Raw genomic sequence first — 16,987 nt, 5'->3', positions numbered from 1 at the left:
CTTTCCTCTACCTGCGATATTCCTCTGTCAGATATCCACCAGCCTCACCCCCTCAATGCAGCCAGATCTCTGCTCAAATGTTACCCCACCGCAGGGACCCTCCTATTCCCCTATATAAAAGGGCAATGTCCTCCTAGGCACCCCCCACTACTTTACCCGGGTTTGTATTTTCTCTGTAGCTCTTCTCACCATCTGCATACTATAGATTTATTTGCTTATTTGTTCATTGTTTCCCCACCACTAGAATGCAGATTCCACAAGGGCAAAGACTTTGTCTTGTTCACTGCAACATCCCCAGGTCCTACAACAGTTCCTGGAAAATAATGGGTGCTTAATGACTATTTGGTGAATGAATGAATGAATGTTGGGAACCGAGGAAAAATTTGTTGAATTGAGTGACACTGGATCCCACCCTTGCCCACTGTGGGCCTCACGGACCTATATCTTCCTTTTCAGAGATTTTAGGAAACAAAAAGGAATTTTCTAAATCAGTTTTCAAGGCTTTTAGATGGGAATATCAGTAGTATGAGGGAGAGAGTTTAGGACTTCTAGAACAGTATAGGATGCTTGAAACATGACAGCTGAAAGGGTAACAGGACTTTAATTGTCTATGTCTGGTCTGGAAACAAATACTTTTGAGTAGTTAAAACAGAAACAAACAAAAGGAGAACTGGCTACAAAAGTAAAGGAAGAACCAAGAAACCACTGGGGAATGTGATGCAACTCAGAAATTAGCAACAGCAGAAGCCATTTCTACCTCTAGGTCAGAAGGTCAGTGGGAGGAGCTTGCCAGGGCACAGGACACAGGGACACAGAAGCTGGAACCATAGAGAGAAGTAGAGACGCAGTCAGACGTGTTTGTGTGCATGTTGGGGAGAAGCGGCCTGATTTTTTCCATCTCCCTCCAGTGCCTCCCATTGCCTGAATATGCCGGAAGCCAGCTGATGCAGGAGCCTGGGAAAAGCAGCCTCCAGGGGTCACCTCCTATAATACAGACCAGAGCAGGGGAAAAAGAAGGAATGGTATGGAGGGCAAACAGCACAGGGCCAGGACAGGCACTGAAGCCCTCAGTGGCTTCCACAGATAGAAGATGAGGAGAGACCGAGGGGAGAGGCAGAGGCAGCAGTGGAGCCCATGAATCTGAGCAGGAAGAAAAAATCAGACCCAAATTGTACTTTCAGTTTGGGCTAAAGCTGGAGGATGAGCCTCCCGCCCCCTATATGATTGTTACCGCTTGTTTCCAGTCTCTCAATTCCGGCAGCTACTTTAAAGAGAGGAGCCTAGGGCTCCTGGCTGGGCTTCCAAAGCTGCTTCTGCTCTTCTCTTTCAAGGTGGAACCAGCTCTGCTGTTTGACACCAGTAAAGGGCACTGCCTTTAGAGCCCTTTATTATGTGGCAGGCACCAGACTGGTATTATCCGTGGGCACATGGGGCTCTGACGGCACCTGGAGTAGCCACTGAGATTGTAAAGACGCCACAGGTGCAACTGGTGCCTTTGATTTAGCAGAAGCACCTTTCAAAGTCTTCATTGCACTTGAAGTCCTCACCTCTAGAAGAGGGAGAGGGCTTGTTCAGCCTCAGTAGAGCCAGGACCAATGGGGACATTTCTGAGGAGGAAAGCTTAAGTTAAGGAAGACGTTTTAATAACTAGAGCTGCCAGCAGTGGAACTGGCTGTCTTGTAAAGGTGTGAGGTTTCTGTTCCAGGAGGTATTCTAGCAAGAGTCCGTCGTAAGTGTTGCGGAGCGGAAGCCTGCAATGGCAAAATGGGCTGAATGCCTTCTCTATTGCCTCTAACTCTGCCCAACTCTGTATTATTCTGAGGGTGACCGACTAGCGTCTTTATTCTGACCTCTGTTCTGGATACATCCTTTTGCAGACCAAGCCCACAGCCAAGTTCCCTGACGCTGGCAAGGGAGCATCTGAGGGGAGGTTAGGCATGTGCCACCCACTCAATGGGCTGTTCTCTTCCTGCCTGGGTTTGAGTTGAGGAAGTTGGCTCTTGGTGGGTGTGGTAGACAGAATAATGGTGCCCTAAAGACGTTCATGTCCTAATCTCTAAACCTGTGAATTTGTTACCTTACATGGCAAGAGGCACCTTATAGATATAAAGTTAAGGATCCTGAAATGGGAAAATAATCCTGGATTATCCAGGTGAGCACAAAGTAATCAAGGGTCAGAGAAAAAGGAGATGTGACAGCAAAAGCAGAGATTAGAGTGATGTGCTTTGAACATGGAGGAGGGTGCCATGAGCCGAAGGATGCAGCTTCTCGGGCTTTCCTGGTGGCGCAGTGGTTGAGAGTTCGCCTGCTGATGCAGGGGACACGGGTTCGTGACCCGGTCCAAGAAGATCCCACATGCCGCGGAGCGGCTGGGCCCGAGAGCCATGGCCGCTGAGCCTGTGCGTCCGGAGCCTGTGCTCTGCAACGGGAGAGGCCACAACAGTGAGAGGCCCGCGTACCGCAAACAAACAAACAAACAAAAAAAACAAGAATGCAGCTTCTAGGGGCCTATAGAAGCTGGAAAGGCAAGGAAATGGATTCTCCCCAAAGCCTCCGGAAAGAATGCAGCCCTGCTGGCACCCTTAATTTTAGCTCCATAAGACCCGTTTCAGGCTCCTGACCTATAGAACTTTAAGATAATAAATTGCTGTTTTAAGCCACCAACTTGTCGTAATTAGTTATCAAAGTAGGAAACTACTTTGGACTTAGGACCAAGTCCTAAGGACTGAGGACTTAGGACCAAGTCCAAAGACAACTAGCACACAGCCTGGTAGTCAGGAGAAAAAACATATCCCATAAGGAGGGAGTGAACGAGGCAGTTAAGAGCATGGACCTTGGAGACAAACAGACCTGGATTCAAAGTCCAGCTCTGCTACATTTCACAATATCTCAGAGGCTCATTTCCTTACCCATAAAATGGGAGTATTAATACCCACCTTGCCCAAGGTGATTGTGAAGATGAAATAAAATAATGTGGGAGCTCAGCAGAATGCCTGGAACATAGCAAGGGCTCAATAAATAGTAGCAGTAGTTATTCTTATTCTATCCACCATCACTTCTATTACTACTACCACTGCCGTTACTGCTACTGCTGCCACTGCTACTAATACTGCCAACAACAACAAGAGCATTCTGTATGGCTGAAGGGCAGAGCAGGTGCTGCAGAAGAATGAATAGAGACAGCAGCTGCAAGGAGGGAGGATGGGATTAGAAAGGGTCAGAGAGTGGAAGTCACAACTTCACATGGCTGTTTGAGATTGACTTCGGAATCTGAAGCCTGGCCTGAGGGCTCTGGAGGCGGAAGAGGTTAACATCTGCCTCTGCCCATCCCAGAACTGTGCTGGATTATCTGTGCCTGGGCTCAGAGACCTGGACTCAGAATCATCAGGCAAGGCCTTCCCTCTGAGCTTCTGTCTGGCACAGTGCCCCCAGCCCAGACCTTGAGCTAGGGAAATGCTGGAGGAATGCCAAAACATGACAGATTCCGGAATTTCAGGCACTGGTCCTCTGCTCTGGGAGACAAACCAGGACCCCGAACCCAAGTACACATCCATTTCTTCTTGTTATTTTCCAGTTGAGAAAAGTCAGACAGCAAACGAATGTGTGAGCAAGGTACAAATACCTCCTCATTATCTCTGTGATTGTCTCCCAAGGCCCTGCTATTGTTCAGGGGCTCTCCCTGCTTCTTTTCTTTGATTACAGAAAGGCACCAGATGGCTTTTCCCTAAGACTCTGGGTTTTGATGAGTAACACATTAAGACAATGTATTGTGGATATTTTTAGGACGTAACACCACCTAATAGGGTGGTTAAGAATCTTCCTCTGGAGTCTGATAAAATCTGGCCTCACACCCTCGCTTTGTCACTTTTTAGCTGTGTGGCCTGGGACAAGCTCCTTAACTTCTCTGAGCCTCAATTGAGGTTGTAGGGAATTCCCTGGTGGTCCAGCGGTTAGGAGTCCGAGCTTTCACTGCCGAGGGAGCATGTTCGATCCCTGGTCAGGGAACTAAGATCCTGCAAGCTGCGCGGCTTGACCAAATAAAATAAAATGGCTGTAATAGCAGAAACCTTTTAGGGTTCTTGTAAGGAGAAATGAGATGATCCATACACTGTACTCAGCACACTGCCTGGACTTTAGCAATTACTGAGGAGATACTGATTACTGTTGTTAGTATCATTGCCATGTTAATATCATTTTCAGAAAAAGCTTTAACTTGGGACCAGAGGCAGCCACAAGCCCAGGTGCCAACTTGGCTTTCCCTCTCTGTATTGTCGCAGCCGCCTGAGACTGCATGCTTGGCAGGGTCTGGGAGGTCAGGCCCCTTTGTCCTGCAGGGTTCAGGAGGGTAGGCAGCCTGAGGCTCTCCCGGGTGGGTTCAGCCAGGCACAGCTATAAGAGACAAGGAAGAGATGTTGACGTGTTCCAGATGTGCTCCACAGCTGTTGTGTTAGGGATTGATGCTGTCTCTCCTATCAAAACTTTTAAAAAAATTCGTTACTGAGAAGCTGGTTTCTAACTTCATGTGTCTTCAGACACAAGGGGTGAATTAGTTGACAGGCTGATTTGGTTATAACTGATGAAAACATACCTGAGAAATCATGACACTTCAGGTTTATCTCAAACCTGGTGACTTGGAGCAAATTTCCCCAGAGGGCAAAAGGATATAAAGGATCGAGTCAAATGACATGTGTCAGCGGCTTGGAATTCAGGCCCCTGGAGCAATAGCAATTGATGGGATGCTGTGGAACAAGCATTCACCTTCACTGCTGGTGGCAGTGAAATCACTATAACCTTTGGGAATGTAATTTTGTTGTCAAACCCAGGTTCATGTACCTGATGCACAGTGAGGCCAAACAATCCATAATGTTGGAGTTTGGAACACAGAAAGGTTTATTGCAGGGCATCAAGCAAGGAGAACAGGCAGCTCATGCTCAAAAGACCCAAACTCCTCGATGGTTTTGGGGAAAGAGTTTTTTTGTTTGTTTTGATTTTTTTTATGTGGACCATTTTTTTTTTTTGCTGTACGCGGGCCTCTCACTGTTGTGGCCTCTCCTGTTGCGGAGCACAGGCTCCGGACGCGCAGGCTCAGCAGCCATGGCTCACGGGCCCAGCTGCTCCGCGGCATGTGGGATCCTCCCGGACCAGGGCACAAACCCGTGTCCCCTGCATCGGCAGGCGGACTCTCAACCACTGCGCCACCAGGGAAGCCCGATCTGGACCATTTTAAAAAATTTTATTGAATTTGCTACAATACTGCTTCTGTTTTATGTTTTGGTTCATTTGCTGCGAGGCATATGGGATCTTAGCTCCCTGATCAGAGGTTGGACACGCACTCCCTGCATTGGAAGGCAAAGTCTTAACCACTGGACCACCAGGGAAGTCCCCTGGGGTAAGAGTTTTTAAATGCAAAATTTGGGGTGAGGGCTGCAGAGTGTGACTTTTTTCTGATTGGTTGGGGATGAGGTGATATCTTGGGAATCTCAACCTTCTGGTTCCAACCAGTCTGGGGTCTGCGTGCTTCTGATCAGGTTGTAGTCACCATCCTCCACCTAGGTGGAGATCTTAGTTTCTGTAAAAGAAGTAAGGGATATGTGTCAGATTGTTATCTATATCCTTTCAAGAGGAGCTAGGAGGCCTGTGACTCTACTGTCCTATTAGCTGCTTGAACCTGCTCTTTGGAATTTGGGGAAGGCCTAGGAGATTAAAGCCTTTTCTTTTTCTTTTTTTTCCTACAAACAAAAATCAGGGGACACGGACGGGCTTTTGTACCCAGGAGGGCTGTGCAGGGTCTTACTCAGTTTCAGTCCCCCCTTTTCTCTGATACTCCTCAATCTTGAGAGGAACAGGTTCAGCACAAGAAAGGAAATAAAGTTTTGGATAGACATATTAATCATAAACTCAGGAGAGGAACTCAGTTTTACAGAGACTTGGTTTCAATTTGGCTGTTGGCGTAAAAGTGTGTATTTCCTTAAGCTTGGTAATTCCGTCTTTGAGAATCTATCCTAAAGAAATAATTCACATATTTAGAAAGAGCTGTATGCATATGTTTCTTCATTGCCTCATTGTGTATAAGAGTGAAAAGACGGAAACATTCTAAATGTCAAACAAAGGGTCTAACAATAGGGGGTTGGTTAAGTAAACAGCAGCATGTCCATTTGGTAGAATGTTATGTAGCCATTGTTAATGGGTGTCACAAAGACCACACAGCAGCCCAGGAAAAGGCTTGTGGTATATATCAAGTGAAAAAGTCAAACACAACATGGTATAATTATAACTCTGTGAAAGACCAGATAGAATAATATATTGGAAAGAGTTACATAAATATATTATTAGGGATTGTGTCAGGATAATGGAGGAATTCTGGGTAACTTTTTTGGTACGTGGTCCAAGTTTTTAATTTTGTAGTTACATAAATTTGTGGTGGGCAGAATAACGACCCCTTCAAAGATCTCCACGTCCTAACCCCTGGGACCTGGGCATATGTTATCTTACACGGCAAAAGGGACTTTGCAAATGTGAATGTAAAATGAAGGATTTTGAAATGGAGAGGGTATCCTGAATTATCCAGATGGGCCCAATGTAACCACAGAGGTCCCTAAAAAAGGGAGGCAGGAATATCAGGGTCAGAGAAATATTAGAACATGCTACACTGCTGGCTTTGAAGAGGGAGGAAGGCGCCATGAGCTAAGAAATTCATGTGACCTCTGGAAACTGGAAAGGGCAAAGGAACAGATTGTTTCCCAGAGCCTCCAGAAGGAGCACAGCCCTGCCAACACCTTGATTTTAGCCCAGAGAGGCCCATTTCAGACTTCTGACCTCCAGAATTATGAAATAATAAGTGTGGGGGTTTTTTGTTTATTTTTTTTATTGAGGTATAGTTGATTTATAATGTTATATAGGTTTTAGGGGTACAATATAGTGATTCACAATTTTTAAAGATCATACTCCATTTATAGTTATTATAAAATATTGGCTATATTCCCTGTGCTGTATAATACATCCTTGTAGCTTATTTATTTTATATATAGTAGTTTGTAACTCTTAATCCCCTACCTCAATCTTGCCCCTCCCCTCTTTCCTCTCCCCACTGGTAACCACTAGTTTGTTTTCTATGTCTGTGAGTCTGTTTCTTTTTTGTTCTATTCACTAGTCTTTTATTTTTTAGATTCCACATATAAGTGATAACATACAGGATTTGTCTTTCTCTGTCAATAAGTGTGTTGTTTTAAGGTGGCAGACTAGGAGGGTGTGGAATTCATGTCTCTGCAGAACTAGGGCACCTACCATTCACTGGTGGGGGACCACGGACACCTAAAGGGATGGGAGGAAGCCCCAGCGACCAATACTGCTCCTTTTTTCCTTTTCTTTTTGTTTTTTTTTGTCATGCCATTTGGCTTGTGGGATCTGGCAGGTTCCCAGGCCGGAGGTCAGACCCGAGCTCCTGTGGTGGGAGTGCCAAGTCCAAACCGCTGGACTAACAGAGAACCTCAGACTCCAGGGAATATTAATCGGAGTGAGGCCTCCCGGCGGTCCTCATCTCAGCACCAAGACCTGGCTCTACCTAACTGCCTGCAAACTCCAGTGCTGGACTCCTCAGGCCAAACAACCAGTAAGACAGGAATACAGCTCCACCCATCCAAAAAAAAAAAGAAAAGACAAAAAAAGATGTTACAGTTGAAGGAGCAAGGTAAAAACCTACAAGACCAAATAAATGAAGACGAAATAGGCAACATACCTGAAAAAGAATTCAGAGTAATGATAGTAAAGTTGATCGAAAATCTTGGAAGCAGAATGGAGAAAATATAAGAAATGTTTAACAAGGATCTAGAAGAATGAAAGAGCAAACAAACAGTGATGAACACACAATAACTGAAATTAAAAATACTCTAGAAGGAATCAATAGCAGAATAACTGAGGCAGAAGAACGGATAAGTGAGCTGGAAGATAAAATGGTGGAAATAACTGCCAGGGAGCAGAATAAAGAAAAAAAAGAATGGGGGCTTCCCTGGTGGTGCAGTGGTTGAGAGTCCGCCTGCTGATGCAGGGGACACGGGTTTGTGTCCCGGTCCGGGAGGATCCCACATGCCGCGGAGCGGTTGGGCCCGTGAGCCATGGCCGCTGAGCCTGTACGTCTGGAGCCTGTGCTCTGCAACGGAAGAGGCCACAACAGTGAGAGGCCCGTGTACTGCAAAAAAAAAAAAAAAAAAAGAGAAGAATTGAGGACAGTCTCAGAGACCGCTGGGACAACATTAAATGCACCAACATTCAAATTATAGGGGTCCCAGATGAAGAAGAGAAAAAGAAAGGGTCTGGGAAAATATTTGAAGAGATTATAGTCGAAAATTTCCCTGACTTGGGAAGGGAAATAGTCAATCAAGTCCAGGAAGCGCAGAGAGTCCCATACAGGGTAAACCCAAAGAGAAACACACCGAGACACATATTAATCAAACTATCAAAAATTAAATAAAAAGGAAAAATATTAAAAGCAGCAAGGGAAAAGCAACAAATAACATACAAGGGAATCCCCATAAGGTTAAAAGCTGAACTTTCAGCAGAAACTCTGCAAGCCAGAAGGGAGTGGCAGGACATATTTAAAGTGAGGAAAGGGGAAAACCTACAACCAAGATTACTCTACCCAGCAAGGATGTCATTCAGATTTGAAGGAGAAATCAAAAGGTTTACAGACAACCAAAAGCTAAGAGAATTCAGCACCACCAAACCAGCTTTACAACAAATGCTAAAGGAACTTCTCTAAGCAGGAAACACAAGAGAAGAAAAACACCTACAAAAACAAACCCAAATCAATTAAGAAAATGGCAATAAGAACATACATATCGATAATCACCTTGAATGTAAATGGATTAAACGCTACAACCAAAAGACACAGACTGGCTGAATGGATACAGAAACAAGACCCTTATATACACTGTCTACAAGAGACCCACTTCAGGCCTAGGGACACATACAGACTAAAAGTGAGGGGATGGAAAAAGATATTCCATGCAAATAGAAATCACAAGAAAGCTGGAGTAGCAATACTCATATCAGATAAAATAGACTTTAAAATAAAGACTGTTACAAGAGATAAGGAAGGACACTACATAATGATCAAGGGATCAATCCAAGAAGAAGATATAACAATTGTAAATATTTATGCACCCAACATAGGAGCACCTCAATACATGAAATGCGAACAGCCATAAAAGGAGAAATCGACAGTAACACAATAATAGTGGGGGACTTTAACACCCCACTTATACCAATAGACAGATCATCCAGACAGAAAATAAATAAGGAAACACAAGCTTTAAGTGACACAATAGACCAGATAGATTTAATTGATATTTTTAGGACATTCCACCCAAAAGTGGAAGAATACACTTTCTTCTCAAGTGAACACAGAACATTCTCCAGAATAGATCACATCTTGGGTCAAAAATCAAGCCTTGGTAAATTTAAGAAAATTGAAATTGTATCAGGCATCTTTTCCAACCACAATGCTATGAGACTAGATATCAGTTACAGGAAAAAGACTGTAAAAAATACAAACACTTGGATGCTAACTAGTGCACTGCTAAATAACCAAGAGATTACTAAAGAAATCAAAGAAGAAATGAAAAATTTACTAGAAACAAATGACAACGAAAACACAATGATCCAAAACCTATGGGATGCAGCAAAGGCAGTTCTAAGAAGGAAGTTCATAGCAATTCAAGCTCACCTCAAGAAACAAGAAAAATCTCAAATAAGCAATCCAAACTTACACCTAAAGCAACTAGAAAAAGAAGAACAAAAGAAAACCTAAAGTTAACAGAAGGAAAGAAATCATAAAGATGAGGGCAGAGATAAATGAAATAGAAATGAAGAAAACAATAGCAAAGATCAATAAAACTAAATGTTGGTTCTTTGAGAAGATAAACAAAATTGAAAATCCTTTAGCCAGACTCATCAAGAAAAAAAGAGAGAGGACTCAAATCAATAAAATTAGAAATGAAAAACAAGAAGTTACAGTGGACACCACAGAAATACAAAAAAATCATAGGAGACTACTACAAGCAATGGTATGCCAATAAATGGACAACCTGGAAGAAATGGACAAATTCTTGGAAAAGTACAAGATTGAACCAGGAAGAATTAGAAAATATAAACAGACCAATCACAGGTAATGAAATTGAAACTGTAATTAAAAATCTTCCAACAAACAAACGTCCAGGACCAGATGACTTCACAGGCGAATTCTATCAAACATTTAGAGAAGAGTTAACACCTATCCTTCTCAAACTCTTCCAAAAAATTGCAGAGGGAGGAATATTCTCAAACTTGTTCTACGAGGCCACCATCACCCTGATACCAAAAACAGACAAAGATACTACAAAAAAAGAAAATTACAGACCAATATCACTGATGAATATAGATGCAAAAATCCTCAACAAAACTCTACCAAACAGAATCCAACAACACGTTAAAAGGATCATACAACATGATCAAGTGGGATTTATCCCAGGGATGCAATGATTCTTCAATATACACCAATCAATCAATGTGATACACCATGTTAACAAATTGAAGAAGAAAAACCATATGATCATCTTAATAGATGCAGAATAAGCTTTTGACAAAATTCAACACCTATTTATGATAAAAAGTCTCCAGAAAGTGGGCTTAGAGAGAATAAACCTCAACATAGTAAAAGCCATATATGACAAACCCACAGGAAACATCATTCTCAATGGTGAAAAACTGAAAGCATTTCCTCTAAGATCAGGAACAAGAAAAGGATGTCCACTCTTGCCACTATTATTCAACATAGTATTGTCAGTCCTAGCCATAGCAATCAGAGAAGAAAAAGAAATAAAAGGAATACAAACTGGAAAAGAAGAAGTAAAGCTGTCACTGTTTGCCGATGACATGATACTGTACAGAGAAAATCCTAAAGATGCCACCAGAAAACTACTAGAAGTAATCAATGAATTTGGTAAGTTTGCAGGATACAAGATTAATGCACAGAAATCCCTTGCTTTCCTATACACTAACAATGAAAGATCAGAAAGAGAAATTAAGTAAACAATCCCATTTACCATCACAACAAAAAGAATAAAATACCTAGGAACAAACCTACCTAAGGAGGCAAAAGACCTCTACTCAGAAAACTATAAAACACTAATGAAAGAAATCAAAGATAACATAAACAGATGGAGAGATATACCATGCTCCTGGATGGGAAGAATCAATATTGTGAAAATGACTGTACTACCCATATATATGGAATCTCAAAAAAAAATAGTAAGGTTCTGAAGAACCTAGGGGCAGGACAGGAATAAAGATGCAGATGTAGAGAATGGACTTGAGGACACGAGGAGGGGGAATGGTAAGCTGGGACGAAGTGAGAGAGTGGCATGGACATACATACACTGCCAAATGTAAAATAGATAGCTGGTGGGAAGCAGCCACATAGCACAGGGAGATTAGCTCGGTGCTTTGTGACCACATAAAGGGGTGGGCTAGGGAGGGTGGGAGGGAGACGCAAGAGGGAGGATATATGGAGATATATGTGTATGTATAGCTGATCCACTTTGTTATAAAGCAGAAACTTACACACCATTGTAAAGCATTTATACTCCAATAAAGCTGTTAAAAAAAATCTAGAAACAATAAATGCTGGAGATGGTGTGGAGAAAAGGGAACTCTCCTGCACTTTTGGTGGGAATGTAAATTGATACAGCCTCTATGGAGAACAGTACCGAGGTTACTTAAAAATCTAAAAATGAACTACCATATGACCCAGCAATCCCACTACTGGGCATATACCCTGAGAAAACCATAATTCAAAAAGATACATGCTCCACAGTGTTCATTGCAGCATATTTACAATAGCCAGGACATGGAAGCAACCTAAGTGTCCATCGACAGATGAATGGATAAAGAAGATGTGGCACATATATACAATAGGATATTACTCAGCCATTTAAAGGAACAAAATTGAGTTATTTGTAGTGAGTTGGATGGACCTGAAGTCTGTTATACAGAGTGAAGTAAGTCAGAAAGAGAAAAACAAATACCATATGCTAACTCATATATATGGAATTACATAAACAATAATAAAAAATAAATATAAAAAAGCGGTACTGATGAATCTAGTGGCAGGACAGGAGTAAAGACGCAGATGTGGAGAACGGACTTGAGGGCACGGGGCGGGAAGGGGAAGCTGGGCTGAAGTGAGAGAGCAACATTGACATATATACACTACCAAATGTAAAATGGATGGCTAGTGGGAAGCTACTGCATAGCACAAGGAGACCAGCTCGATGCTTTGTGATGTCCTAGAGGGATGGGATAGGGTGGGTGGGAGGGAGGCGCAAGAGGGAGGGCATACGGGTATATATGTATACATATAGCTGATTCACTTTGTTGTACAACAGAAACTAGCACAACCTTGTAAAGCATTTATACTCTAATAAAGATGTGAAAAAAAATGTAAGTTGTTTCAAGCCACTGAATTTGTGGTAATTTGTTATAGCAGCAATAGGAAATGAATATAATATATATGATAAAACTGAAATGAATACTATATAATAAAAATTAATTTTCTAAAGTGTCAACTATTACAAGAGTGTTACCAAATACAGTGGAATAATTATATATTTTCTTTACACTTATGCCCATGACATTTCCCCTTTGAATAAGGAAGAGGTTTGATTTTTAGCATTGGCTTTGGAGGAGGCAGATCTGAGTTTGCATCTCGGCCCCTCAGCTGTGTGCCCTTGGGCAAGTTTGTAAAAAACTTCTCTGATCTCCTAATCTACATATATGTGGACCATGAATATGATCATTTTCAGCTGCAGTGGGCCCCAAGAAGTAGACTGCTTTTTTTTTTCTTAAATAATTTTTTTGAAATTTTAAAAATAATGTAACATTACAAACAGTATAGAAAGTGTAGAGGAAAACTCCCGTAATTCCTTCACCCTAACACAATAATTCTTTTGTGCATTCCCTTCCAGTCTTTTTTTCATATACCCATTTTGTTAGTCAAGATTCTTGGTTGGAAGTAACCAAAACCCAACTCAAAATAGCTTAGGTTAAAAAAAAAAGGAAATTTGTTGGTTCAGTAACTGGGAAGGGTACTGGCTATTGGAATAGCTAGATTCATGTGTTCAAGTGATGTTGTTAGGGTCCTGTGTATCTCCATGCCCTGGCTCTGCTTTCTTCTGTGTGGCTTCAGTATCCAGGGAGTTCTCTTCATGTGGGAAGAATGGCCAACAGCATGGTGACGCTTCTGTGGTCCTTAACAGCTCTTGATCGGAGAGGAAGTCAAAGTATCCATGTACCAAATGTCATGCTGAGACTCTCATTGGCCTTCCATGCGCCACATGCATTTCCCCTGGACAAACCGTTGTGGGTAGGGGAAAAGGGTATCATGATTGTCTGGGCTGGTGTCACTTGCCCACTCCTACCGGAAGGGATTGGAAGAAACAGTGTGATTGCTATACAACCAGGGGGAGGGGCAGTTCCTTTAACAAACATGAGGTGTTGGGCATGCAAAATCAGGAGCCATCCTCTATCTATATTTTATATCATGAGTAATTGGTACATCATTTCATAGTCTTCATAATGATCATTTTAATAGATTTAGGATCTCAGCATACTATGGTTTGCCTAACCCTTGTCAAATACTGTTGGCTACTTAGATTGCTATTACAATTCCTCATTATAAATAATGCTGAAATGAACATTTTTTTGTGCAAATAGTTTTCTCTATAGGTTAGTTTATTTCTATAAGACAGATTCCCAGAAGAGGGGTTGCTGGGTTAAAGGTGAAAACAACTCATTTTGGCAAATTGTTTTCCAGGAGGGCTGCACAAATGTACAGGGAGCAGTGCAGCTGCTGAGCCTGAGAGGTAAAATTGTGCTCAGTCTCAGGCCTTGCAAACGGAGGTGGGTTAAAAGGACTCCACAAACCACTGTGCATTGAGGTCATGGCCAAAGCAACAAACAGGAAATATACTTACCCTGCTTCAAACTGAGATGAAATGCAAACTTACTTCTAGTTAGGGAGATGTGTATCAGAACAGTGAGACACCGTCTTTCATCCATTTGATTGGTAAAACTTGAAAGCACTGATCACATGCAGTGCTTCTTAGATTGGGGAAAGAGGCACCCTCATAATCAGCTGATAGGAATGGGAATTATTATGACATTTTGGGAAAATAATCTAGCAATATGGATTAAAATTGATCTGAGAACACCTTCATTGCATCATATAATTACCATTTCTTTTGTGGGGGGAACGTTTTTAAAAATTGAAATATAGTTGATTTACAATGTGTTCGTTTCTAGTGTGCAGCAAAGTGATTCAGTTATATATGTATATTATGTATACATGTATATATATACATATATATTCTTTTTTTTTTTTTTTTTTTGGCTGCGCTGGGTCTTTGTTGCTGTGCTTGGGCTTTTCTCTAGTTGCAGCGAGTGGGGGCTACTCTTCGTTGCGGTGTGTGGGCTTCTCATTGCTGTGGCTTCTCTTATTGTGGAGCACGGGCTCTAGGTGCATGGGCTTCAGTAGTTATGGCACTTGGGCTCAGTAGTTGTGGCTCGCGGGCTCTAGAGCACAGGCTCAGTAGTTGTGGCGCACGGGCTTAGTTGCTCCGTGGCATGTGGGATCTTCCTGGACCAGGGCTTGAATCCATGTCCCCTGCATTGGCAGGCAGATTCTTAACTACTGCACCACCAGAGAAGCCCCAATATTCTTTTTCATATGGTTTATCACAGGATATTGAATATAGTTCCCTGTGCTATACAGTAGGACCTTGTTGTTTATCTGTTTTATAAAAAGTAGTTTGTATCTGCTAATCCCAAACTCCTAATTTATCACTCCCCTACACAATTTTCCCTTTGGTAACTGTAAGTTTGTCTTCTGTCTGTAAGTCTGTTTCTGTTTCATAAATAAGTTCATTTGTGTCATGTTTTAGATTCCATATAGAAGTGATATCATGTGGTATTTGTCTTTCTCTTTCTGACTTACTTCACTTAGTAGGATAATCTCTAGGTCCATCCATGTTGCTGCAAATGGCATTATTTCATTCTTTTTTATGGCTGAGTACTATTCCATTGTATATATGTACCACATCTTCTTTATCCGTTCATCTGTCAATGAACATTTAGGTTGTTTCGGTATCTTGGCTATTGTGAATAGTGCAGCTGTGAATATAGGGGTGCATGTATCTTTTTGAATTATAGTTTTGTCTGGATATATGCCCAGGAGTGGGATTGCTGGATCATATGGTAACTCTAGTTTTACTTTTCTAAGGAACCTTCATACTCTTCTCCATAGTGGCTCCACCAATTTACATTCCCACCAACAGTGTAGAAAGGTTCCTTTTTCTCCACATTCTCTCCTGCATTTGTTATTTGCAGGCTTTTTAATGATGGCCCTTCTGACCAATGTGAGGTGGTACTTTATTGTAGTTTTGATTTACATTTCTCTAATAATTAGCGATGTTGAGCATGTTTTCATCTGCCTGTTGGCCATCTGTATGTCTTCTTTGGAGAAATGTCTATTTAGGTCTTCTGCCCATTTTTTGATTTTTGTTGTTGTTGTTGTTATCAGGTATATGAGCTGTTTGTATATTTTAGAAATTAAGCCCTTGTTGGTCACATCATTTGCAAATATCTTCTAATCTTTTAGTTTTGTTTATGGTTTCCTTTGCTGTACAAAAGCTTAAGTTTGATTAGGTCCCATTTGTTTATTTTTTTTTAAATTTCTATTGCCTTGGGAGACTGACATAAGAAAACACTGGTACAATTTATGTCAGAGAATATTTTGCCTATGTTTTCTTCTAGGAGTTTTATGGTATCATGTCTTATATTTAAGTCTTTAAGCCATTTTGAGTTTATTTTTGTGTATGCTGTGAGGGTGTGTTCTAACTTCATTGATTTACATGTGGCCGTACAGCTTTCCCAACACCACTTGCTGAAGAGGCTGTCTTTTCTCCATTTTACATTCTTGCCTCCTTTGTTGAAGATTAATTGACAGTAGGTGTGTGGGTTTATTTCTGAGCTGTCTATTCTGTTCCATTGATCCATTAAAATACCATGCTGTTTTAATTACTGTAGCTTTGCAGTATTTCCTGAAGCCTGGAAGCGTTATGCCTCTGCTTTGTTCTTTTTCCTCAGGATTACTTTGGCAATTCTGCATCCCCAGAATTTATTCATCTTCTAACTGGAAGTTTGTACCCTTTGACAGACATCACCACTTTCCTCTCACCCTTCCACCCCCATTCCCTGGTAGACAACATTCTATGCTATGTTTCTGTAAGTTAGGCTTTTTTAGATTCTTTCTAATCTAAAATCCAATGTGAAAAAAAAGCACATCCTAATAGTTGAGAATTATGTTTTATTTGGGGCTTTACTGAGGACTATAGCCCAGGAAACAGCCTCTCAGATAGCTCTGAGGAACTGTTCTAAAGAGGTAAGGGAGAAGCCAGGATATATAGGAGTTTTCACTGGAAAAAACAAAAAAGTCAAAAAAAACCCAAAAATAAAACATGTAGTTGAACATTAAAAGATTACTGCTAGTAACAAAAACTGACATCTCAAGTTAAGATTTTAGTGCTTTTCTTTGTATGGGAAGATGAAAGAGTCTGGACTTATTGAAATTATTCCTTTGATATGCACCTTAACTATCTAGAGCCAGTATCCTGTTTTTCTCCATCCTGAATTCCCCTCAGAGTGCACCAACAGGGGCGAATGCAGTGGCTGATGGCTTTATGGTTGCAACATCCTTTGTTTACTGAAACAGCAGGTGACATTCTTTGTCCACAGTTCCACATATGAGATCACACGGTATTTGTCTCTCTTTGTCTGATTAATTTCACTTAGTATAACATCCTCAAGGTCCATCCATGTGTTGCAAATGGCAGGATTTCCTTCTTATGGCTGAATAATATTGTAGTATATGAGTGTATCAAATCAATACATTGTACAC

The sequence above is a fragment of the Grampus griseus genome (assembly GCF_964374135.1).
Source record: "Grampus griseus genome assembly, chromosome: 2".
Classification (NCBI taxonomy): Eukaryota; Metazoa; Chordata; class Mammalia; order Artiodactyla; family Delphinidae; genus Grampus; species Grampus griseus.
Note: the sequence above shows the minus strand (reverse complement) of the source record.